Source organism: Schistocerca serialis, chromosome 3 (assembly GCF_023864345.2).
Source record: "Schistocerca serialis cubense isolate TAMUIC-IGC-003099 chromosome 3, iqSchSeri2.2, whole genome shotgun sequence".
Taxonomy (NCBI): Eukaryota; Metazoa; Arthropoda; class Insecta; order Orthoptera; family Acrididae; genus Schistocerca; species Schistocerca serialis.
The window spans coordinates 1,009,686,373-1,009,712,359 of NC_064640.1; the positions used below are offsets into that span (position 1 = coordinate 1,009,686,373).

Sequence of the window (25,987 nt, forward strand, 5' to 3'; positions counted from 1 at the left end):
TGGCTGCCTTCTCTACTGAAGTTACCTTTTTCCTAGGAAATATCAACTGCTTCTCAGACTTTCTTTCAATAAATGTTGGTTTTCTTGGCCAGCACACACAAGTTGTTGACATCAATGTCTTGCCCACAGTTCACGATGTTCTGCTTCTGCAGATTTCATACTTCCAACGGCAGGTGAGGTGGTTGTTATGTCCTTCCCATTTTACCTATACATACTACGTCACAGCGACACATGGCTTCATAGACTACCACAGTGCGGAGGTAATCAGGTGCAGTCACTTTGTTTCAGAAAAAGTCTTTTATTTTGTTCTGATTGAAAAATGTTGTCTGTATGCCATTTTTCCATAGAATTTTGCTGATGCACTCAGTAACTCTAGAAACTAATGGTTGCCTAACAGACAATGGAAAATCCAGGATGGAATGTAACAATACGAGAGAAGGAAAGTTGCTACTCAACATATAGCAGAGATGTTGAGTCACAATAGGCACAATAAAAATATTCACAAAATCATAGCTTTCAGCCATTAAGGCCTTTGTCAGTACTAGACGTGCACACGCGCGCGCACGCACACACACACACACACACACACACACACACACACACACAGGTGCGTGTGCAAATGGCCGAAAGCTATGATTGTGTGAATATTTTTATTGTGCCTATTGCGACTCAACATCTCCACTATATGGTGAGTAGCAACTTTCCTTCTCTTGTATTGTTAGGTTCCATAACAGTGTGAGATGATGATTCCTTGTCCTCCTTTTTAGCATAACTAATAATATTTTGTTTGAAAAATCTGTGAATAAGCCGCATAGTCTTGTCTTCTTTATTAAATCCATCTCTGATTCCAAGCCATTCACCAATGTGAAAGGCACATGAAGACAGTGTGTTGAGCACTGCTTGCTTCTGGGATGGGCAGTGGTGCACAAGGGAATTTAGATACCCATTTGTGTTTGTAGACTTTCTATACAAAAGTGTTGTCAGATCTTCTATAGATTGACACATATTTCTATCCAATGAAAATGGCCTGCCAATAGTTACTGGAAGAGTTTTACCGAATAACCTCACTTCTTTAGAATATATGGGGGAAAGCTCCCGTTTATACGTGAACATGTCATTGGTTTTTGACAGCACTCAGCTAAACATGAACATGAGAAAATCTCAGAAGAGTGTTCAAAACTTTAATTGTGTAGACATAATTGAAGAGGAACATGACACGACATAACAACCTAGAGATTTTACTTTCAATGTTGTCTGTCTGCCTATTTTGATGCCCAATATATGGTCCTCCTTTACATTATTGGCACTACTGAATTTATCATGTAACACATTCATAAGTAGGAATCAGCCGAATTTCAAGGATTTTTTTTTTTTTTTCCTGCAACTGCAGGAGGTTTCAACATATAGTATGTCACTATATTTCCAAATAAAGTGTTCACAATAAATCAACAATTTTTTGCCTGTTTTTCTTAAAGGAGTGAACCCCATGTTAATTATTCAGTATGCAACAATTATTTGCAATGAAACATTAACTTTTCTTAGTAGTGATAAGGTAACATCCTCTTCTCTTATGTGAAAACACAGTTTTCACTATACAATTGTTTCAAAAAGGTAAAATGTTTGCCTTGTATTTTAATGCCATACTTAGGCTACAAACACAAGTACACAATGACTGAATGTCTCAGTATTTACAATCTGTCCTGATAACAACTCAAAGTCCTCATTTCCCTTCACAAGCAATCAGCTTGCACAATCTAATTTGGATACTACAGTGCTGATGTCATTCAATTAAGACACTGTGAAAGAGACCACAAAGAGACATGGCTTCCAAAATACACATCCATTTGTCTCTGCTTTTCTGCTTTCAACCTTTTATGCAAACCAAACAGAGAATGTAATTATTTTAAAAGTTGTATATTACAAATGCTGAAATGTTTGTGCTTCAAAGCAGTTAAAACTAGCAAACAACTCTAGGATTGTATAAAATTATTCTTTTCCGTTTTCACATGTAACAAATGCATGGCTGCCAACTTTCAGACCAGTCTGTTGGCAATCACATGGCAAACATGGAAGCAGGTTTCGGGAGGGGGCTTTCCCAGAAATTTTAGAAGTTAGAAGCTTGAGTTGGGCCTTTAAATTCTATTTTTCAGACACTCTGCAATTGTAAATGTTGTTGTTGTTGTTGTTGTTGTGGTCTTCAGTCCTGAGACTGGTTTGATGCAGCTCTCCATGCTACTCTATCCTGTGCAAGCTTTTTCATCTCCCAGTACCTACTGCAACCTACATCCTTCTGAATCTGCTTAGTGTATTCATCTCTTGGTCTCCCTCTACGATTTTTACCCTCCACACTGCCCTCCAATACTAAATTGGTGATCCCTTGATGCCTCAGAACATGTCCTACCAACCGATCCCTTCTTCTGGTCAAGTTGCGCCACAAACTTCTCTTCTCCCCAATCCTATTCAATACTTCCTCATTAGTTATGTGATCTACCCATCTAATCTTCAGCATTCTTCTGTAGCACCACATTTCGAAAGCTTCTATTCTCTTCTTGTCCAAACTATTTATCGTCCATGTTTCACTTCCATACATGGCTACACTCCATACAAATACTTTCAGAAATGACTTCCTGACACTTAAATCAATACTGGATGTTAACAAATTTCTCTTCTTCAGAAACGCTTTCCTTGCCATTGCCAGCCTACATTTTATATCCTCTCTACTTCGACCATCATCAGTTATTTTGCTCCCCAAATAGCAAAACTCCTTTACTACTTTAAGTGTCTCATTTCCTAATCTAATTCCCTCAGCATCACCCGATTTAATTAGACTACATTCCATTATCCTTGTTTTGCTTTTGTTGATGTTCATCTTATATCCTCCTCTCAAGACACTGTCCATTCCATTCAACTGCTCTTCCAAGTCCTTTGCTGTCTCTGACAGAATTACAATGTCATCGGCAAACCTCAAAGTTTTTATTTCTTCTCCATGAATTTTAATACCTACTCCGAATTTTTCTTTTGTTTCCTTTACTGCTTGCTCAATATACAGATTGAACAACATCGGGGAGAGGCTACAACCCTGTCTTACTCCCTTCCCAACCACTGCTTCCCTTTCATGTCCCTCGACTCTTATAACTGCCATCTGGTTTCTGTACAAATTGTAAATAGCCTTTCGCTCCCTGTATTTTACCCCTGCCACCTTCAGAATTTGGAAGAGAGTATTCCAGTCAACATTGTCAAAAGCTTTCTCTAAGTCTACAAATGCTAGAAACGTAGGTTTGCCTTTCCTTAATCTTTCTTCTAAGATAAGTCGTAAGGTCAGTATTGCCTCACGTGTTCCAGTGTTTCTACGGAATCCAAACTGATCTTCCCCGAGGTAAATGAAAAAAAAAAAAATCAGGTTAAAAGTGGAAAATCACCAAACTGGTATCTTGAAAAATTGAAGTTCTACTGTGTTTTTTTCATATCCACTCAGGACATCAGAAAATGGCTCATTCAACTTTACTAATATTTTTAAGAAGTCATCATCTAATGGAAATTTTTCTCTCATGTAACTACATGAGTTGACAAAAAACTTCTGATATCTTCATAAAATTTTATAGCAAAAGATTTTTCAAACCTCACATGATGAATGTAGCTTCTAACGTCGACACCAATGACAATATCTTCATCTCCTTTGTGTGAGTGTGTATGTGCATTTCAGTTCTTGCAGACAGCCGGTTTAATAAATCTTACAATCACTTCTGTAAATAAGGTATTTAGGATGCTACGAAATTTATGAATTACTGGCTCTTGTTTCTGAAGGAATACATCTGCTTTGGTAAGTAACAAAAGCGTATTATGCAAAAAAGAAGATATAGATTCACAACTGGATCATTCATAATAGAGTGTATTCAACTTAACTGAGGATTGTTTATATTTTTTGAAGCTTCATCACTGAAAGATTTTACCTAAGGTTGCCACTGTTCAATTATTCTTTGTATTGATTGGAGCAAAGAGAGCCATCTTGTGCAGATGTACTTCAGTACTTTATGGGGTTTAGGGACATATATATTTTGACAAAGCTTAAAAGTAGACTATCTGTTTCAACTTTTAGGAGAATGTAATGAAGATCGATTAGAAAATCTTCAGTACCAAAATATTTGAGGCTTTTCACACCTCTTTGTTCAGCTAAATGAAGCAAGTGGCAGAAATAAGTTTGTATTCTTATGTGCAGTTGAACTTTCTTTAAAAAAAGCAGCAACTCCTTTTATATGACCCCCAGTGTATTTGCATCATCATATGCAAATGAAATGCGGTTTTTCCAGGGAATTCCTTTTCTTAGAAGCTCTTCACTCAACAGATTACAAATATTACCTGGTTACAAAAGCCACAACAGCTGACAGATGAATGCCTTGAAGCTTGTGACGTAGCCTGGTATGAAAGCAGTTTCATTCCTACCCTTTAACCTGACGCAGGGAAGAAAAATTTTTTGGTGTCACCTATCTCAGTAAGTTGTGGTGACAAAATTATTCATAGATAGGCTTCCTAAGTACTCATGAAGGAAACCTTTACAACATTTTAATAGTAGTAGTAGTAGTAGTAGTAGTAGTACATGATTAGCAAAATGTACACAGCACCTTTTCCAACTTTTTTTTTTAAAAACATCAAATTGTAAAATGTTTGTTTCCATAATTTTTAGTAACATCCCATAATTCTCTAAGTAGGGTGATAAATCCATAACAATAATGGACAATCTGTAATAATTGACAGCCATGCAAATGGCATGACATAACCACCACTTTATGTAACTTCACATATGCTTCTTTGAAAATGTAATTTAGAGGTAGAAATGTCTTACATGGATTTCATTGTGAGGCATGATTTTTTTTACTGGTCAATAATACATCCAAAAAGCCTTAAATGATTACCACAAATGGCATTAGCATTAGTAGTCATGACTTTAAACTGGATTCCCCATGCCCATAAAATGCTTGAAGGAAGTACCTGTAGGGTAACTGATGGAAGTACACTCCTGGAAATGGAAAAAAGAACACATTGACACTGGTGTGTCAGACCCACCATACTTGCTCCGGACACTGCGAGAGGGCTGTACAAGCAATGATCACACGTACGGCACAGCAGACACACCAGGAACCGCGGTGTTGGCCGTCGAATGGCGCTAGCTGCGCAGCATTTGTGCACCGCCGCCGTCAGTGTCAGCCAGTTTGCCGTGGCATATGGAGCTCCATCGCAGTCTTTAGCACTGGTAGCATGCCGCGACAGCGTGGACGTGAACCGTATGTGCAGTTGACGGACTTTGAGTGAGGGCGTATAGTGGGCATGCGGGAGGCCGGGTGGATGTACCACCGAATTGTTCAACACGTGGGGCATGAGGTCTCCACAGTACATCGATGTTGTCGCCAGTGGTCGGCGGAAGGTGCACGTGTCCGTCGACCTGGGACCGGACCGCAGCGACGCACGGATGCACGCCAAGACCGTAGGATCCTACGCAGTGCCGTAGGGGACCGCACCGCCACTTCCCAGCAAATTAGGGACACTGTTGCTCCTGGGGTATCGGCGAGGACCATTCGCAACCGTCTCCATGAAGCTGGGCAACGGTCCCGCACACCGTTAGGCCGTCTTCCGCTCACGCCCCAACATCGTGCAGCCCGCCTCCAGTGGTGTCGCGACAGGCGTGAATGGAGGGACGAATGGAGACGTGTCGTCTTCAGCGATGAGAGTCGCTTCTGCCTTGGTGCCAATGATGGTCGTATGCGTGTTTGGCGCCGTGCAGGTGAGCGCCACAATCAGGACTGCATACGACCCAGGCACACAGGGCCAACACCCGGCATCATGGTGTGGGGAGCGATCTCCTACACTGGCCGTACACCACTGGTGATCGTCGAGGGGACACTGAATAGTGCACGGTACATCCAAACCGTCATCGAACCCGCCGTTCTACCATTCCTAGACCGGCAAGGGAACTTGCTGTTCCAACAGGACAATGCACGTCCGCATGTATCCCGTGCCACCCAACGTGCTCTAGAAGGTGTAAGTCAACTACCCTGGCCAGCAAGATCTCCGGATCTGTCCCCCATTGAGCATGTTTGGGACTGGATGAAGCGTCGTCTCACGCGGTCTGCACGTCCAGCACGAACGCTGGTCCAACTGAGGCGCCAGGTGGAAATGGCATGGCAAGCCGTTCCACAGGACTACATCCAGCATCTCTACGATCGTCTCCATGGGAGAATAGCAGCCTGCATTGTTGCGAAAGGTGGATATACACTGTACTAGTGCCGACATTGTGCATGCTCTGTTGCCTGTGTCTATGTGCCTGTGGTTCTGTCAGTGTGATCATGTGATGTATCTGACCCCAGGAATGTGTCAATAAAGTTTCCCCTTCCTGGGGCAATGAATTCACGGTGTTCTTATTTCAATTTCCAGGAGTGTATTTTCGACAGACAGAGGATGACAAACTAAAGGCCAAAATACCAAATGTCTTTTTCCAAAGCTATTTCACAGAGGAAGACTGCACTGTAGTTCCTTCTCTAGATTGTCACACAGATGACAAAATGGTAGATATCGAAATAGATGACAGAAGGATAGAAAAACAATTAAAATTGCTCAAAAGAGGAAAGGCCGCTGGAGCTGATGGGATACCAGTTCGATTTTACACAGAGTACGCGAAGGAACTTGCCCCCCTTCTTGCAGTGGTGTACCGTAGGTCTCTAGAAGAGTGTAGCATTCCAAAGGATTGGAAAAGGCCACAGGTCATCCCAGTTTTCAAGAAGGAACGTCGAACAGATGTGCAGAACTATAGGCCAATATCTCAAACGTCGATCAGTTGTAGAATTTTGGAACACGTATTATGTTCGAGTATAATGACTTTTCTGGAGACTAGAAATCTACTCTGCAGGAATCAGCATGGGTTTCGAAAAAGACGATCGTGTGAAACCCAGCTCGTGCTATTCGTCCACGTGACTCAGAGGGCCATAGACACGGGTTCCCAGGTAGATGCCGTGTTTCTTGACTTCCTCAAGGTGTTCAATACAGTTCCCCACAGTCATTTAATGAACAAAGTAAGAGCATATGGACTATCAGACAAACTGTGTGATTGGATTGAACAGTTCCTAGATAACAGAACGCAGCATGTCATTCTCAATGGAGAGAAGTGTTCCGAAGTAAGAGTGATTTCAGGTGTGCCGCAGGGGACTGTTGTAGGACCGCTGCTATTCACAATATACATAAATGACCTTGTGGATAACATCAGAAGATCACTGAGGCTTTTTGCGGATGATGCTGTAGTATATCGAGGGGTTGTAACAATGGAAAATTTTACAGAAATGCAGGAGGATCTGCAATAAATTGACGCTTGGTGCAGGGAATGGCAATTGAATCTCAATGTAGACAAGTGTAATGTGCTGCGAATACACAGAAAGAAAGATCCCTTATCATTTAGCTACAACGTAGCAGGTCAGCAACTGGAAGAAGTTAATTCCATAAATTATCTGGGAGTAGGCATTAGGAGTGATTTAAAATGGAATGATCATATAAAGTTGATCGTCGGTAAAGCAGGTGCCAGACTGAGATTCATTGGAAGAATCCTAAGGAAATGAAATCTGAAAACAAAGGAAGTAGGTTACAGTACACTTGTTCGCCCACTGCTTGAATATTGCTCACCAGTGTGGGATCCGTACCAGATAGGGTTGATAGAAGAGATAGAGAAGATCCAACGGAGAGCAGTGCACTTCGTTACAGGATCATTCAGTAATCGTGAAAGTGTTACGGAGATGATAAATAAACTCCAGTGGAAGACTCTGCAGGAGAGACGCTCAGTAGCTCGGTACGGGCTTTTGTTGAAGTTTCGAGAACATACCTTCACTGAGGAGTCAAGCAGTATATTGCTCCCTCCTACGTATATCTCGCGAAGAGACCATGAGGATAAAATCAGAGAGATTAGAGCCCACACAGAGGCATACCGACAATCTTTCTTTCTACGAACAATATGAGACTGGAATAGAAGGGGGAACCGATAGAGGTACTCAAAGTACCCTCCGCCACACACCGTCAGGCGGCTTGCGGAGTATGGATGTAGATGTAGACGTAGATGTAGATTTCCTTACGGTGTGTTTACAGTGTCTTGGCACAGCAGTGGTTTTAAAAATATTGCTTCTGATTTTGGCCATACTGAACATTTTTATAAATAGTACCCAAACTTTTCCCTCATTTCAATTCAATCAATCAATCACTATATAACCTCTGGCATTGGCAATGGGAAACAACAAGTTTTCAGACTTCTGTTACACGTCAACACAACTGAACTGTGCCCATACAGCAACCAGTATGGGAAGACTCCCAGGTCAACAGTCAACATCAGAGGGAAAAGATAGCAAATTAATGACAGATCAATGGGAAGAAAAATATTTGTGATAACTAATTGCATTAATAGTTATAGGTACTGATAATTTGCTTAAGCATGAGTGAAGAACACAATGCACATTATCTTAGGTTGTGATAAGTGAGAGGAAACAATATCAATAGAGAATAGGTAATGCATGAAACATGATGTTTTTGCCAATATGCACCAGCAAAAAACGTACTTTCATGATTACAGTGACTTTGCAAAGCTTAAAGTTATTGAAACTGTTCAACAGATCTTTCAGTTAGGATCATGCTGTAGAGCAACAATACAGGCAGAGAAGTACTTTTAGTAATTTAAGAACCTAAATCAATTGCAAATGAAGATGCTCCTCATTATCAGTCTGCATTTACCATGAATCTTCCAGTACCAAGATAGCACAAAAGAACACGTGTCAGTTCCAGTAATAAGACAGAATAAATAACATATATAGAACATTGTAGAGCAATATCTGTCACAGGGTCCAGAAACAAACCACACGTTCAAACATGATGAGCCCTGACAAAGAAAATCTCCCCAAAAACACGGGTGGCTTTAGAAGTCATTATTTAGGTGAAAATACGGCTCAAAGCCTTTGCAAGATATATTTTGCAAATCACAGAGGTAAGTAAACAGTCAATTCTCATCCATCTAGAATTCTCGAGACAATTTGCTGATATGAGCAATTTCTTTTTATGTGATGGTGCTTGTTCTGCACAACATTCTTTGAATGTGTAAATAGTATGGCTGACATAATTGCTTCAGTCCTAGGGTACAGAGAACACATCGCAAATGGCATGCTGTGCACCATCTTTGGGAAGCAAATGATTTCACATATCAAGGATGTTGGTAACCCTGCATTATGTAATTAATGTAAATTTTTTTGTCATAATTGATAAGAAATGAAAATCTAATTTGTAACATCTCCTGGTGTTACACATATAATTAAGTGTGTGTACCTTCATCTGGGGGAGGGGGGGGGGGGGGCACTGTTACACTAAGGTTTCTTCTTCACTTTTTCCCATTTCTCTATGGTATCAGCATTGTTATATGAGTTGTGGGAACATAAGCGGTAACTGGCGGTTGTATGCCCATCTTGACACCACCTCTCCTGCCAGGATGGAACTCATATACCACATCTGTCTGTGTCTACAGTAAATCTCTTGTTCAAGTTTGAGAATGTTTCTTCTAAATGTTTGTGTAGCATGTATCTGACATGTGTAACACCAGGAGATTCTTCAAATTAGATTTTCATTTCTTATCAGATACACATTTATGACAAAAAAAATTACTCTAATTACATCTCTGTTCATCTCCTCCTTCCCCCTCTCTATGTCAATATCCTCCCTCCCCCTCTCTGTTTATCTACTCCTCTCCCTCCCTCTGATCTTGAGCCTTGTTTATTATTATTGCAAATTCAGACTCTGTAGTAGTATTGTAATCATAAGCTGATAAGCCACAAATACAACTTTTCTGTTTTCTGTGGAAACAGACTGCAATGGAGAAAACAAAATGGCACATTGCTGTATACACAGTTTCTGTTTAAAAATATATTTAATGAGAAATAGTATGTATGGGAGAAACAATTTTTCTAATGGTTTAAATACTCAACCATCAGAGTCATGAGAAAGAAAACAAAACCACACTAATTCAAACCACTGAAAAGCACAGTAGCCTCTTTCTTGCAAGGTTTTAACAGAAAACCCATACATTGTTGTTTAAAAATGTATAATCTGTATCCATATGAATATTCTTTACAGTATCACGCAAAAACATGATTTGTGTGTATATAGCAAGTATACAGGGTGGTCCATTGATAGTGACCGGGCCAATATATCAAGAAATGAGTATCAAACGAAAAAACTGCAAAGAACGAAACTAGTCTAGCTTGAAGGGGGAAACCAGATGGCACTATGGTTGGGCCGCTAGATGGCGCTGCCACAGGTCAAACGGATATCAAATGTTTTTTTTTTTTTTTAAATAGGAACCCCCATTTTTTATTACATATTCGTGTAGAACCTAAAGAAATATGAATGTTTTAGTTGAACCACTTTTTTTGCTTTGTGATAGATGGCGCTGTAATAGTCACAAATGTATAAGTATGTGGTATAACGTAACATTCCACCAGTGCGGATGGTATTTGCTTCGTGATACATTACCCTTGTTAAAATGGACCGTTTACCAATTGCGGAAAAGGTCGATATCGTATTGATGTACGGCTATTGTGATCAAAATGCCCAATGGGCATGTGCTATGTTTGCTGCTCGGTATCCTGGATGACATCATCCAAGTGTTTGGACCATTCGCCAGATAGTTACGTTATTTAAGGAAACGGGAAGTGTTCAGCCACATGTGAAACATCAACCACAACCTGCAACAAATGATGATGCCCAGGTACGTGTTTTAGCTGCTGTCATGGCTAATCCGCACATCAGTAGCAGACAAATTGCGCGAGAATTGGGAATCTCAAAAACATCGGTGTTGAGAATGCTACATCAACATCGATTGCACCCGTACTATATATTTATGTACCAGGAATTGCATGGCGATGACTTTGAATGTCGTGTACAGTTCTGCCACTGGGCACAAGAAAAATTACGGGATGATGACAGATTTTTTGCACGGGTTCTATTTAGTGACGAAGCGTCATTCACCAACAGCGGTAACGTAAACCGGCATAATATGCACTATTGGGCAACGGAAAATCCACGATAGCTGCGACAAGTGGAACATCAATGATCTTGGCGGGTTAATGTATGGTGAGGCATTATGGGAGGAAGGATAATTGGCCCCCATTTTATCGACGGCAATCTAAATGGTGCAATGTATGCTGATTTCCTACGTAATGTTCTACCGATGTTACTACAAGGTGTTTCACTGCATGACAGAATGGCGATGTACTTCCAACATGATGGCTACCTGGCACATAGCTCGCGTGTGGTTGAAGCGGTACTGAACAGCATATTTCATGACACGTGAATTGGTTGTTGAAGCACCATACCATGGCCCGCACCTTCACCGGATCTGACGTCCCCATATTTGAAACTTCCTGGCAGATTAAAACTGTGTGCCCGACCGAGACTCGAACTCGGGACCTTTGCCTTTCGCGGACAAGTGCTCTACCATCTGAGCTACCGAAGCACGACTCACGCCCAGTCCTCATAGCTTTACTTCTGCCAGTATCTCGTCTCCTACCTTCCAAACTTTACAGAAGCTCTCCTGCGAACCTTCGCAGGAGAGCTTCTGTAAAGTTTGGAAGGTAGGAGACGAGATACTGGCAGAAGTAAAGCTGTGAGGACCGGGCATGAGTCGTGCTTCGGTAGCTCAGATGGTAGAGCACTTGCCCGCGAAAGGCAAAGGTCCCGAGTTCGAGTCTCGGTCGGGCACACAGTCTTAATCTGCCAGGAAGTTTCATATCAGCGCACACTCCGCTGCAGACTGAAAATATCATTTTGGTCCCCATATTTCTTTCTGTGGGGAAAGTTGAAGGATATTTGCTATCGTGATCCACCGACAATGCCTGAAAACATGCGTCAGCGCATCGTCAATGCATGTGCGAACATTATGGAAGGCGAACTCCTCGCTGTTGAGAGGAATTTCGTTGCATGTACTGCCAAATGCATTGAGGCTGACTGACTTCATTTTGAGCATTTCCTGCATTAATGTGGTATTTACAGGTAATCACGCTGTAACAGCATGCGTTCTCGTAAATGATAAGTTCACAAAGGAACGTGTATCACATTGGAATAACCAAAATAAAATGTTCAAACATACCTATGTTCTGTATTTTAATTTAGAAAACCTACTTGTTACCAACTGTTCGTCTAAAATTGTGAGCCATATGTTTGTGACTATTACAGCGCCATCTATCACAAAGCGAAAAAAGTGGTCCAACTAAAACATTCATATTTATTTACGTACTACAAGAATATGTAATAAAAAATGGGGGTTCCTATTTAAAAAAAAACACAGATGATATCCATTTAACCTATGGCAGGGCCATCTAGTGGGCCAAGCATAGCGCCATCTGGTTTCCCCCTTAAAGCTAGACAAGTTTCGTTCTTTGTAGTTTTTTCGTTTGACGCTTATTTTGTGAGATATTTAGCCCAGTCACGATCAATGGACCACCCTGTATAAAAAACACACACTGTTATTTGAATGAAATGTGTCAAAATTCAAAGCAATTGGTGAAGAATTTTCAGGTATATAAGATTTTGGACAGACGAATGTTTACATTTTTAATTTACACAAATTTCTTAAAGTATTTATTGATCCTTTCCAGAAGTTTTCATCACAACTGCTTTTACTCATCAGTTGAGGATGGAGTCAAATCTATGCTGCAAATTTTAGTGGTTGTTTCTTCTTGGATTTCGGAAGTTCATTTTTTGTGGATTGCATGTTATTTCTCTGGACATTTCATTTTTTTTTTAAATTTGAAATCTCTATATTACCCAGAACTCATGAAATTCATCTGTGGCTTGTTGTGATTTCCACTCAATGCTCTGTTGTTACTCATTTGATTTTGTTTTGTTTACTGGGTACTGCCAACGCCTTGTACACTACCTGATCAGAAGTATCTGGACACCTGTTAGTGGACATTAATAAGGGGGTATCAACCCTTCACCTTTATGATGGCTCGAACTGTGCTGGAGACACTTTCAATGAGGTGTCTGAATGTCTTTGGAGGAATGGGTGCCCATTCTTCCTCAAGAGCTGGGACCAGTGGTGGTGGTGATGATGTCGGACACTTAAGTCTGGAGCGAAACTGACATCCTAACTCATCCCGAAGGTGTTCCATTGTGTTCCTCCACACCACAGCACCACCTCCAACTGTATTTCACTACTGGCATGACACACGATGGTAGGTAACATCCTCCACACCACAGCACCACCTCCAACTGTATTTCACTATTGGCATGACACACGATGGTAGGTAACATTCTCCAGACATTTGCCAAACCCAAACCCTTCCATTGGATTGCCACAGACAGTGGCACGATTCTTCACAAATTGCTCAGCCACTGCCCAGATGCATCGCTCTTTACACCACCTTGAGCATCACTTAGCACTGATTACAGAAATGTATGGCTTACAAGGAGTTGCTCAATCACTGTACCCCAAATTTTTTTAACTCCCTATGCACAGCCATTGTCCTAGCTGCACTGCCGGTAGCACTTTGAAACTCACAAGTACTTCTTTCCACCGATTCTGTGCACATTTTTACAACCTCCCTATACAATAGTTGACAGTCCCTGTTTGTCAGTACATGTGGTCTACCTGGTCTTGGTTCAGCTGTGCCTGTTCCTTTGCATTTCCACATCATAATCACATCACCAACGGCTGACTTGCGCAGCTTTAGAACAGCTCAAATGACCGATGGATTTGTTACTAAAGTGACATCCAATGGCTAGTCCATGTTCAAAGTCACTGAGTTCCGAAAAACCTATTCCACTTTTACTGCTTCTCTACCGACAACACAATACTCTCCACACTCCTTTTATACTGGCATGTCTGCCTCTCTTGACATCTAGTGGTCAGTTCCACATTGCACAGGGTGTCTGGGTCCTTTTGATCAGACAGTGCATGTACTACTTATATGTCCACTGTGTGTGTGTGTGTGTGTGTGTGTGTGTGTGTGTGTGTGTGTGTGTGTGTGAGGGGGGGGGGGGGGTGAGTGGGCACGCGCACACACGGAAGAGTCACCTCCACTCCTCTCCCTCTTCGTAATGGGTTATGAGATAGGAAAAATAAGAGGTTGGGCATGGGAGAGGAAAGAAAGAGAGGATAAATGCAGGACAGAAGAGTACACTCCAGCGTTACATTTGATTTTATACTGTATGCTCTAATAATTTTGAAAATATATTGTCTGCCATACACTTCTTAACATTTACTGTTTCTGTTTTGTTTCCCTCTTACAAATATGATAATTTTCTTGGAGGGTGAAGAGGTGAAAAACTGTTTCTAGATGTACATCATTATGCTTTCCATGCCTACATTTCCTGTCGTCAGTTCCTAGTTGCCTTGGCAAAATATTTCCAAGCTCTTGTGGGCTTTTTATATCTGATGTTCCATCTTCTCTTAATTTGTCCCCCATATCTCCTGCCATGTGTGCTGTACATAACTGCTTAATTCCTGCTTTCTGGTGCATACAAGGGGCATAAAATAGGTCTCACTAAGTTTTTCTCTACTATAACAAAACATGGGGTGACAGATTCTTATTACTGTATTTATGCTGTAGCAGACAATCTGAAAATCAATACAGAAGGTCTTCAAAGGGCTTTCCTTCTGCAGCAATGTGTGAGTAGAGCCTCGAACTAAATTCTGTGATGACTCTCTGAAGAACATTATTTTAGACTGCATCAATCTTTTTTGACACTGCAGAACCAACATCTCTGAGTGTTGTAGCTGCATCTTTGATGATTGTCATTCATATAACCCCATTAAAAATAATTACATAAGTTGAGATCAGGACCAAAGGAGGCCACTCCAGTGAATGCTAAGGTGTCCTGGGCAATGATCTGATCCTTGACTCTACAAGAAATCTGACACATCTGCTTTACAGCTTGGATGTGTTCCATCCTGCATAAACCATTAGTTTTGGAGGATTTGGTTGTGTTGTGCAGCTGGTACAAATTTATGTTCCAGTACCTGTCTGTATTTGTCTTCTGTGACAGGTCCATCAATAAAAATGGACACAATAATACACTGTGTACTGGTTGTGCACCAAATAGTGACTTTTTGTTGATGACGTAGAGTAGCAGTTTGAAGATGTGGCTTGCAACAGCCCAGTAGTGCCAGTTCTATTTGTTGATGAACCCATGGAGATGGAAGCATTCCTCATCACTACAACAGATATGACCTGTATCAACTGTCCCATTTTCAAAGGCCTGAATCATCTCATTTCCGAAAGAGTATCAAAGCTCCATATCCCTGTCCTTCAAAGATTGGTCCCATTGAATTTTGTTAGGGGAAAGATAAAGTTTCCTTTTCATTATCCTCTGGAGAGACTGTTGTGAAAACTTGAGTTGCTGGACTGCATGTCTTGTTGATACAGTGGGCTCCTCATTGAATAAGGTTTGCACTAGTTCTACACCCCCCACTGCTAAAACCGAGGATGGTCATCCTGAATGACCCTTCCTGGAATAATGTGGGAGTCCGGTCTTTTCAAAACAATTTATCAACCTGTTAAAAGAACAGGGAAGATATACAAAATCTGTATTGGAGGATGCTTAAATTTTTTCATCACAATCTTACTTCCATTCTTTACTGTAATCTCACTGAGCAGTGGTCATTTCGGGTGGGGTTGTTCTTGGAGCAATGTGCTCTTGAACGCATGTCTCACCACACTGATTAGTCAGGATTTGTGTAAAATGTCTCTACGATCAACACGCACTATTCCAATGTTACTAATTCCAGTCTAAAATGTGAACTGAGATATTGGTGAGTGAGCTATAGAATTTTCAGAGCTGCAATACAACTATATCATGAGGAGAATCATTTATGGCCTACAATTAAACCACAGTACACAAATAATTTCTAAAACCTATTTTGTACCACTCTACATGTGGTTTTCTGTTATTTTAGGGAACCACTTTGGAATGAAATTGTTGATCTGCTGAGCAATTTTAAGCTTTATCTACTGAAAATGTGTTGTCATTTATGCGTATTTGTGACTGTAACTCATGGCATATCACCTCTTATCTCATTTTCAGTCTGTGTTATTCTTTTTCTCATTCTTGATGTTACAGTGTAAAGTCAGCGCCAGCATGCCAGTTGGGAATGACAGAGAAGAGAAGACCATGAAAAGAGGTCAGTCATGCGCATGCTGACTGACCTCCCTCCAGGACGACAACGTGACAGCAGCAGATCCTAGGTGAAGACAACATAAGCGCCACGCCCGCCTGGTGGTAGCCACTTCAATAGCAGCTTCAATGTTAGCCACTTCATTAGGCAACACATTGTAGCCTCTTCATTAGCATTCTCTCTGTAGCACAGTTAGAGATCAGCAGTCACTGCAGTTCAGTTGACAGACTCTTGCTTCCGGCACATCTGTGTAATTTCACTTGTGGATGATGATGTATAAAGGACAAGAAGAATTCTCAGATCTAAGTTAAGTATTTGTACTTGTCTTGTTGTAATAAAACTCATTAATATGAGTTGTTTGATTGATTGTCCAGTGAACTGAGTATGCAGGATTCCTAGCCACAACAACATGGCAACGAGATGTACAAATAACATGACATTGACGATACAGGAGGAATAACATAGCGACAACCTGTTAGGAAAGTTTCGAACCCAGAGAAACAGTGGCCACAGATTGTCTCTGTTTTGTTTTGTCATGGGCTTGTGTGTTTTGCTGGTGCCTTAATTCTACCTTGTCTTTTCTTTGTAAGGGTGTGTTTACATGTTTTAACAGTGACTCTTATAGTGTTTTTTCTATTCAATGTTCTCAGGTGGGCACTGAAGACATTTTCTTCTTGTGTGTTTATTTTTATTGCTTGTATTGTCTACTCCAAAATGTGCAACCCACCTCTCCCACCTGCTGCTCAGGCACCTGAACTGCAAATGATAGATGCAGTGCAGCTAACACAGATGTTTCAGTTTCACACGCAGAAGATTGCAACCCTTCTAAACACAGTACAGCAGTTATTGGACAACCAAACAACAAATGCAATGCGACCACCTTTTCACCAGTTTAGCAAAAAATAAGAGGAATGGCTTGAGTGGTTGCAACAGTCTGAAGCCCACATCATTGCTCACAAAGTATCAGTTACTGTGAAACTACATTACTTTTTGTCAACAGTAGGAAGAGCAATCTTCTGTCTCATTCAGAAATTGTTCCCAAATGCCACTCTGAGTGAACTTTCCTATGTTCTGGTTGTAGGTTCTCTAACTATTATGACCAAAAAGTGAATCTGGTGGCAGCTAGATACCAATTCTTTCATTGGAAGAGAAAAAAAAATGGTTCAAATGGCTCTGAGCACTATGGGACTTAACATCTGAGGGCATCAGTCCCCTAGAACTTAGAAATACTTAAACCTAACTAACCTAAGGACATCACATACATCCATGCCAGAGGCAGGATTCGAACCTGCGACCGCAGCGGTTGCATGGTTCCAAACTGAAGCGCCTAGAACCGCTCAGCCACACCGGCCAGCTTGGAAGAGAAGGTCAGAACAAACTTATCATGAGTGGGTAACAGATTTGCGTGGTATGATGACATAATGCAAATGCAAATGTGCTTGCGGTTCTTTATATTCAGAAGGTATGTTGCGTTATGTGATTGTGTACAATGTAACCGATGTCAAACTTAGAGAACAGATTTTGAAACAGTCAGATTCATCATTTTATCATGTAGTGCAAATTCTAAATCAGTATGATTCAGATGCTGTACGGCCAATAAATTTGAGGAGCCACCAATTTGTCAGGTTGAGTCATCCTTTGCTCACAACTGGCCCAGTAAGCAGCAACAGCACGCACACCCAAAGCCACGTAAACAGTTATCTAAACAGGCACCTCCATCAGTGAATAGAATTAAGTCATGCCCTAGGTGTTATTCATGGCATGAACACCAAGATTGCCCGTCTAGACAAGCACAGTGTTACGCTTGTGGCAAGAACGGTCACGTACAATCCATATGTTTGCAACGGAACAAACATAACAATTCTGACCACTCACAAAAATCTAGTCACAAGGTCCATGTAATCAACGCAGTGTATTCAAAGCCTGCTGCAGGCATTAGCAAAACTAGCAAGCAAAATGTTTCTTCAGTGCTATGCCAGTCCAACAAACTTTTGTTCATTTGCATCTAGCTGGAAGACGTGTGAAATCTCAGTTGCCATTGTTACACTGCTGAATAGTTACACATATGAATTGTTAGGCTCCCCATGCCTGTCTAAAACTAGCAAGCACCTGATGGCTTATAATGGCCAAGACATTCCCGTTCTTGGAAAATGTATTTTGCCAGCCATGTATCGCTCACATATGCGAACCGTGACTTTCACCATGCTACAATCCATGACTGTAGAACATATTTGATTCATTTTATTTGTTTGGCTTTAAAATTCAGCATAATTTGTTGTTAGTGACTGCATTCAGTGCCAAAGAGAGTGTAGCTAGCTTGCTGAAAGAATTCCCTGAACTCTTTTCTGAAGGTTTAAGCAAGGCTAAAAATTTTGTTGCACATCTTATGCTGAAAGACAATGCTCAAACAAAATTTTGCCGGGCCAGAACTGTTCCCATTGCATTATGGGACAAAGTAGCTGCTGAACATAAAGAATTGAAAGATAGTGGAGCTATTGTGCCCATACTAGCTAGTCAATGGTTAAGTCCACTGGTTTTGCTCCCCAAACCTTCAGGTCGCATTCGCCTCTGTGTTGACTAAGTCTACAATCAACCCACAAACTGTGATTTATACTTATCCAGTGCCACGCCCAGAGGATCTCAAGGACAGATTAGGCACTAGTCACTACTTTTCAAAAACTGGCTTGTGCGACACATATCTTCAAATACCATTAGATGAAGTATCTCAAACTGTGTGTGTTGTGAACACTGATTTGGGCTTGTTTAAACATTTGTGCTTGCCTTTCTGTAGTGCTTCTGCACCTGCCATTTTCTGATGGTATTTGGAACAGCTGACTGCTCAAGTACCAAAGTGTTCAAATTATTTGGACGATATTGTCATAGCAGGTCGTACACCTGAAGAACACATTTCAAATTTTTGTGCTTTGTTTTGTGTGTTTCTAATGCAGTACTAAAGTGTAGTTTGGACAAGGGTGATTTTCTTAAACCTGAGTTGCAGTATCTTGGTCATGTCATGAATAGTCAGGATGTACATCCTCTTCAGTCACATTTACTAGCCATATGTGACCTGCCAGTTCCTTGCAATGTCACAGAACTGCAGTCGGTCTTATGGAAAAATGAACTATTATACTCATACCGAATGCTGCACATCGCAGCTCCATTGCATCACTTGTGTCGCAAGAACGTCTCCTTTGTTTGGATAGATGAGTGCCAAGAAGCTTTTGAAATACTTAAAGATGCATTGAACCAATGCTTGGTTCACTTTGATCATGACAAACCAGTTGTGTTTCAAGTTGACGCTACCTCTTTCGGAATCAGTGCAGTGCTTTTGCACAGATTTGGTGATAAAGACAGGCCTACTGCTTTCACATCAAAAGTGTTGTCCAAAGCTCAGTGTAACTATTCACAAATATAGAAAGAGGCATTGGCTATTAAGTATGGTGTCACCAAATTCCACCACTATTTGTATGGCAGAAAATTCTATTTAGTAACAGATCACAAGCCATTGCAGTCCTCGTTTCATCTGATGAAGACGGTTCCTGTACAAACTGCCCAAAAATTGCAAAGATGGGCTTTGTTGTTGTCTCAATACCAATACGAGATTGTATATCGTCCGACAGCTCAATATGGTAATGTGAACGCACTTTCACATCTTCTGACTGGCCCTGATACAGACTTCTTGTCACATCGATGCTCACGATTTTGAATTGCTTCAATCCTTTCCTCTGAACTATAGGAAAATTCCACAGGCCACAGAAGCTGATTCAGATTTGAACATTTTGCTAAAATACTTTTGCACATCTTGGACTTACTCATTGCTTAGCATGAAGAACTCTGTAGTGCACTGATACTTTGCACATTGGCATAGCCTCGCTATACAGCAAGGTGTGATTCTTGTTCAAAATGACAGTGGACAGTCACGTGTGTTGATCCCCAAAGATTTGCAAAAAGCAGTGTTGCACTTACTTCACCAAGGACACTTGGGGATTGTTAGTATAAAACCGTTAGCGCACCGACACTGTAACTGGTAGGGCATGGACACCCAAATAGAACAGATGATGTCACAGTGTCATGCATGAGTGGAAAATCAGTCCACTCCGCAACAGAAATTCTCTGCTTGGCCTAAGTCGCAGTCACCATGGCAACATGTGCACAGACTTTGTGGGTTCTTTTTGGAACATTTGTTGGTTTATTGTGTAGACTCTTACGGCAAGTTTCCTTTTGTTCTGCCAATGAACTCGACAATGTCACTTAGCACAGTTCAGGTGTTGTCCTCTGTTTTTTACCTCAAAGGTTGACCTGAAGTCATAAGGTCAGACAACGGCCCTCAGTTCATGTCAAATGAATCTGAAACAATCCGTGAGCGCAATGGCATACAGCACCTAACTTGTGCTCCGTTCCATCCCCAGTCAAATGGCAAAGCAGAATGTTTTGTCAGAACCTTCAAGCAGCAGATGGCCAAACTTCACACTGCACACACTAGGGATCAAGCATTGCACCTGTTTGTCACTTCATATTGTTCGCATCCATGAGATGGACTATCGCCAACTGCATTGCTTTACCACCGCCGCCTTCGGACACTGCTCCACTTGCTCCATTCTCCCCCACATCCAGCGCCGAAGGAAGGCCACAAGTATCGCTTTACACCACATGATATTGTGTTTTTCAGGGTTTTTAGTGGCAGCAGATGGTGGGCACAAGGCAAGATCCTTCGTCAACTTGGCACGTGTATGTATCTCATTTCAGGCCCAGACGGATTGCAGCGCCGACATCACAATCAAATTTGTCACTGTTATGTGCACAGTGATTCTTCTGTATCTCTTCCCCCAGATTCACGGATCCTGAGGACAGCACGGCCACAGCAGCCACCAGAGGGTGTCATCATGACGCCACGGGATGATAACATGGAGATGGAGCCTTCGCCTCCTCTGTATCCTCTCATCCTACCGATGGAGCTGGACCCACCCACACCGCAGCGGCCATGGCTTCTACATCTCGGTATGGTCCTCAGGATGTGGACGCGTACTCTTCTGGGGATTTTCCGCCGGATGGTTACACCAGAGCGAAGGCCGCATGGCAGCGTATGACCGAAAGTCTGACGTCCCCTGCAGCCACAGCTTCTGGTCTATCAGAGCATCCACACTCCTGCCTTCCTCCCCTGTTGTTGTGCTCCATACACAACGACAGTCCATCACTTTGGAGTTGCGGGGGGGGGGGGGGGGGTAGGAATGTTATGGCATAAAGTCAGTGCTGGCATGCCAGTCAGAAACGACGGAGAAGAGAAAGCTGTGAAAGGAGGTCAGCCAATCGCACACTGACCAACGTCCCTCCAGGACAACAATGTGACAGCAGTGGTGTCCCACACCATTACAGAGCCTCCACCAGCTTTAACAGTCTCCTGCTGACATGCAGGGTTCATGGATAATTAGGTTGTCTCCATACCCGTACACGTCCATCCGCTTGATACAATCTGAAACAAGATGCGTCCGATCAGGAAACATGTTTCCAGTCATCAAGAGTCCAATGTCGGTGTTGACAGGTCTGGGCGAGGCGTAAAGCTTTGTGTCTTACAGTCATCAAGGTTACACAAGTGGGCCTTCGGCTCTGAAAGCCGATATCAATGAGGTTTCATTGAATGGTTCGTACGCTGACACTTGTTGATGGCCCAGCATTGAAATGTGCAGCAATTTGTGGAAGGGTTGCACTTCTGCCATGTCAAACAATTCTCTTCAGTCATCATTGGTCGCACTCTTGCAGGATCTTTTCCTGGCCGCAGTGATGTCGGAGATTTGACGTTTAACCGGATTCCTGATATTCACGGTACACTCATGAAATGGTGAATCAGGAAAATCCCCACTTCATCGCTACCTCAGAAATTCTGTGTCCCACCACTTATGCACCAACTATAACATCACATTCAAACTCACTTAAATCTGGATAACATGCCATTATAGCAGCAGTAACCAATCGAACAAACTGTGCCAGACACATGTTGTCTTATATAGGCTTTGCTGACAGCAGCACTGTATTCTGCCTGTTTACGTATCTCTGTATTTGAATACATATGTCTATACCAGTTTATTTGTCCCTTCAGTGCATAACAGGTTCCAGGTCAGTCAGTCAGTCAATCAGTCATCCTCTGTAAGGTCATCTAGATATACAATATAGTTTCAGTTTCTGACTTTTGGAAGTAAGATGTACTGCAACTCTGTTAGTGTTAAGGTTGAAATGTAGCACTGTAGGAACATGAAATTGTGCCTCAAACCAGGGAAAATTAGACAGAAATATTATATACTGCAATGTGTGTGTGCGACGGGAGGGGGGGGGGGGGTGTACAAAGTGAATCAGTGACACAAAAGCTTCCATCCATGATGTTTAGTGCAGGTCTGCAGCTGACATTCAAATGCTGGATGTGCAGAGTCTTTACTCACACAGTGGATAATGGCCCTATCTTCCTTGTAAAAATTGTTGTGAGCAACAAGTTGTGGTGTCTGAGGTACATTACAGAATGGAAGAGGTTCTGTATAGAACTGCAGAGTAAGTCACCTAAACCCAGAAATATAAGACACTGTTGATTACCGTCTTTCATGCTGAAGCGATCATTCATAGACAATAACTACCAAAATGCAAACCACTTCATGCAGTCATCTACGTTAACACGCTTGATCACCTCCTGAAAGTCAGACATGTGGACCCACACTATTGGCAAATGGATCTTTGTGTCTGTTGCATGATAATGACCCATACAATCATAACTGTGTATCAGTTTCTATTCACTAAACCTTGCCCTTGCCAATTATTTCTTTTTCCTCATCTTAAAGGAACACTTTAAAGAATGAATTTCAGACACTGTTAACATTCGATGCACAGTGGATGCTGAAAATCATGTCCCACAGGCTACCCACACCCAAAGTATGAGACACATCTATCTGTATTGTCATAAATAAATAACCTTGGGACATGATTTTTCTGAAGGGCAATAAGCCTGAATCTTTGCATGCATGTACCATCTTTCCTGCCAACAAAGAAAGGCTGAGCAAGATTAAATGAGAAGTTAATAGCAATATTGTCATCAGTCTTCTCAAAAATCTTTGGAAGGACAGCATACAATGACACACACCATGTGTTAAACAAGCAATGACAGTGTATTTTATTTTGATCACCAGGAATTTGGTGGACAAATTTATTGGTTTGGACAAGTGCTGAGGGATGTGAAGCATGCTGTAAAACTAGAGTAATCTCAAAGCTTTCTCACAGTGAAGATCGCTATTTAAATAATGGGCTATTTCAGTGTGAAATTGCAATGCACTATTTACCGGTGTTATATGATGTCTTACATGGAATTTGGAATAATTGCCACATAAATATATGAAATGTTATAGCAAGCCCTGAACAAAGTAAGATCTCCCACTTGCTCTAGTTTTGCATTGGTATAATGTCTTCAAGAATGGATGAGAACAAATTGAAGACTAACAACAATCTGCATAAATCTCAAAATAGTCATTGGTCCTATGAATATGACAAGTAAAAGATGTGTAATTTGATCAATTTGAGGATGATTGTTACTATTGTTGAACTGCCTGTGACTATTGTGTGTTGCATTATATCTGAACATCTGCACCTGAAAAATAATTGTGAAATGCTTTTTTCCAAAGTTTCAACTACTGATTAGAAGAACATGCATATCCGAGTTGTCATGCAAACTGAACACACATTACATAAACAAACACAATTTTCTTCAATTAGTAAAAATTGATGATAAAAACTGAAATGAGGGAAGGCAGAGTTCTGAGATGCGCACTTCAGTTCTGCTGCAACTCAACAGACGTGAATGAACAAATCACAAGTAAAAAACTATTTTTTTTTTAATTTTTATTTATTTATTTATTTTTTTTTTTTTTTTACTATGCTGAACTCATTAACAGAGTCTGTTCAGAGCAGACAACCAGTAAACATAGCTTTCTATGTCCAGGTAGCTGTACAATCAAAACAAAAAATCGTTTGTGTCCACCCAGAAATGGATAATGCTTGTATCCATCATCACAATGCACAAAGCATCAGTCCACACTACATTAATGTGAAGGAAGGTTTTAATTGTTAAGAACCCTGCAAAACTTTTTCAGTCACCTCAGGCCTGGTATGACTCAAGTCTTGGAGTTGTAAGCTAGCTTACAAAAATGACATAAATCAACATATTATAAATTAAACTCCCTCACTGGATTTTTGTGTCTATATATTATGACCAATCTCAGGAATTACTGTACATAAATAGTTGTGCAAAGACATAAATTATGTGTGTAGTGAGCTCACTTAATTGTCTTTTTTGTTTCATCATCTAAAACAATATGTAAAAACTATTTTATTCTCAACATTGATCATCTTATGAAATTTTAATAAAAAGAGACTGGTTCCATCCTTGTATGGACATCTTCAGATCAGGGAGGAAAATAGAATGTAAATACTAAGGAGAATTGCATAATGTGTTTTGAGTATATGAAATTTACTAATACACCTGTTTAAAGTTAGAATGTAATTCAAAGTTGCTCCATAAATCACTTTGTCAGTGTAAGACATGCAGAGATGAAGACCAGGGGGTTATTTATGGAAGCAACGTGTTGCATGGTGCAGAAAGGGAATCATGATCATTTCTGAAAGAATGTTGGAACACACTCAAATTGGCATATTACTGCCACATTAACAACTTTTTGATGTAATTATGTAACAACAAATTCAGGCATTGTCTGTGGGGGATACAGTATTTTGTGACATCATTACAAATACAAGGAACAACGAGAGCTCAGGACAATCATATTTGTGCACCACAACACAACAAAACTGGAGGAATGAGTGTAGACAGACTGCACTGGACAATTTGCTGGTGGAAAAAAATATCAAGATAAAATTGCTTCTTCCCAATCTTTCAGTGTGTGGAAACAGACCAACTTGGAAAAATGGGTGGTGAATAATTCCTTGCCCATACCTTCAACTCAAACTTCTTTTTTAGGGCAAACTGTATAACTGCTTCTGCAAAACAAAAACTTCAAATTTATCACCAAAACATTAGACACATCTGCAGTAAGATCAATGAAATTATAGTCAATGTCCATGAGCCACAAAGTGTAGACTATGCCCATGTTCTGTGCTTCAGTGAGCACGATAGTAATTCGAGTAGAGAAAAACTTGTGATAAATAATTATTACTTAGCAATGTACAAAACATAAAGAAAAAGGTGATGTTGCCATCTATGTTAAAAACAATGTCATATGTAGAGCAATTGATGTGCAGAATTATTGTTTAAAATGACATCTGGAAGTGTGAGAGATGGAATTGTCTTTAAATAATTCTCATACATCAGTAGTAGCAGCATACACAGCACCTTCAGTGAACTCTAGTCTCTTTTTCAAGCAGTTAAATGCTCTCCTAATATACATATTCGAATAGAGAAGGCATGTGGCAGTGCTTGGGGATTTCAGAGCAAACCTAACACATTCCAGAGACAGAGAAGACCTAGACAATTTGATGTCCACATATAATCTTGCTTCTGTAGTTAGTTTCCCTACTAGAATAACATCATTTACAAGCACACTAATTGATGATATATTCATAAATCAGACCATAATAGGTGATACCAGACAAGTCCTGAATGGTCTCTCTGACTATGATGAACAAAGACTCACTATTAACAATGCAAATAGCCACAAGAATGAAAGTGGCCCCACTGGAAAATAGCTAGGATAATTATTGATTAAACTATCCAAATTTTTACATCACATCTCCAAGACTTAGACCGGAGATCTGTGTATA

At 40.9% G+C, this 25,987-nt stretch overlaps 1 protein-coding gene across 3 annotated transcripts in view; it reads right to left on the reverse strand.

Annotated features, from left to right (window-relative positions):
* The window catches only part of LOC126471466 (dynamin-binding protein-like), a 213,444-nt gene that overhangs the window by 104,353 nt on the left and 83,104 nt on the right, over positions 1–25,987 (reverse strand). The gene's annotated exons all lie outside the window — the stretch shown is intronic.